Here is a 2,160-nt window from a genome sequence, read left to right on the forward strand (position 1 = left end):
TCTAGCTCTCATTTCTTGTCCATTTTTATTCTTCTAGTATTATCACATAGCTAGTAAAATTATTTTAATTCCATCCAAAGATACCTCAATCTTTTCTTCACAGCCTATTTTTCCCACATTCTCTCCCCCAGTTCAAGCCCTCAAAACCTCTAGCCTGTATGATTACCTTTTAATGTATTTGCTTGCTCACCTCTCCTGCAATGCATTCTCTGTACAGTTGTAAAACTGAATTTTTTAAGACACAGATTTTTAAAGTAACTTTGTTATTCCCCTACTCAATTCCCCACTCCAGTGGCTCCTTCTTACCTCTTAAGATCAAAAACAAACTAGTCTGTTGGACATTTAAAGCTTGTCACAAATGGCTCTAATTTGCCCTTCCAACATTATTACATATTTTATTCGCTTTTTTAGTCTCAACAGTCCAATGAAAGTGACATCCTTTCTTTTTCCCCAATTTTTTATCACCTATGTCCTCCATTGAAGAAAGAGGCTATCCCTCACACCTGAAATATATTCTCTTCTCATCTTTAATTTTTAGAATTTCTTTTCTTCAGTTCAAGTTCTTGCTGTTTTTAGGCTTTTCCTAACCCCATTTTTTAAAATTTAATTTTATAATTATAACTTTTTTTTTTGACAGTACATATGCATAGGTATTTTTTTTTTTTAATAACATTATCCCTTGTACTCCCTTCTGTTCTGAATTTTTCCCCTCCTTCCCTCCACCCCCTCCCCTAGATGGCAGGCATTCCTATACATATTAAATATCTTATAGTATATCCTAGGTACAATATATATGTGCAGAACCCAATTTTTTTTTTGTTGTCATTGTTGTTGCAAAGGAAGAATTGTATTCAGAAGGGGAGAAAAACAAAAAAATGCTAACAGTTTACACTCATTTCCCAATGTTCCTTTTCTGGGTGTAGCTGATTCTGTCCATCATTGATCAATTGGAATTGGATTAGCTCTTCTCTATGTTGAAGATATCCACTTCCATCAGAATACATCCTTATACAGTATCATTGTTGAAGTGTATAATGATCTCCTACTTCTGCTCATTTCACTCAGCATCAGTTGATGTAAGTCTCTCCAAGCCTCTCTGTATTCCTCCTGTTGGTCATTTCTTACAGAACAATAATATTCCATAACATTCATATACCATAATTTACCCAACCATTCTCCAATTGATAGGCATCCGTTAATTTTCCAGTTTCTAGCCACTACAAAAAGAGCTGCCACAAACATTTTGGCACACACACCTAACCCCAATTTGAGATCTTAGCAAAGATATTGGGCATTTCCTTTTCCAACTCATTTTACAATTGAGAAAATTGAGACAAACGATGTTACCAAAATTGGTAAGAAAAAGAACAAAACATTGGAGAGGTTACAGAAAAATAGATTAATCCACAAGTGTTGGGGTTGTAGCATCATACAGTCATTCTGGAAAGCAATTGGAATTATTTCCAATCTAATGAAATCTAATTAAAAATCCAGAATACTAAAGATAAAACATGCAGCTCATCTCTTGCCAAAGAGTGATTAAGTTAAAATTCAGAGTGGCTTTTTAAAGCAGAAGCAATGTGAGAATTTTTTCCCCCTAGTCTATAATGCATAGCTTTGTGTGTTTATAATAAGGATATTACTTTTTTGATATTTTTGTTGTTGTTGCTGCCCAATTTGAGAAAGGCGCAATGGAAAAGATAGATTACCTTTTAGCATAACTTCTCTGCTTATCTTTTATTTTTTTTTCCACATTTACTACGTCTTATCTGAGAGCATGAGTGCTAACTCTGCTTCTTAAAATTAAAAGGAAACAAGATTTTGTCCCAGTTGTTCATTTTAACTGTTGAGTAAACTCTGTGAATCTCCATTTCAGGTGTTTCTTGTACACCATATATTGCTGAATTGTTTTCTAATTAATTCAATCCTCTTCTGTTTTCATGGGTGAGTTAATCCTATTTACATTCAGAGTTATGAAAGTTAATTGTGTATTATCCTCCAATTTGTCTTCATATTTTTTCTCCTTCCTCTTGCCTCTATCTTTAGAAATAGTGATAGAAAAGACTGAACTTGCCTGACATTTTTTGTGATCTTATAAAATAGTCTACTTTCTCTATTACAAATCTTTTCTTCTCTTCCCCAACTCTAATTTCCAGTGCT

This window comes from Sminthopsis crassicaudata, chromosome 2 (assembly GCF_048593235.1).
Source record: "Sminthopsis crassicaudata isolate SCR6 chromosome 2, ASM4859323v1, whole genome shotgun sequence".
Lineage (NCBI taxonomy): Eukaryota > Metazoa > Chordata > Mammalia > Dasyuromorphia > Dasyuridae > Sminthopsis > Sminthopsis crassicaudata.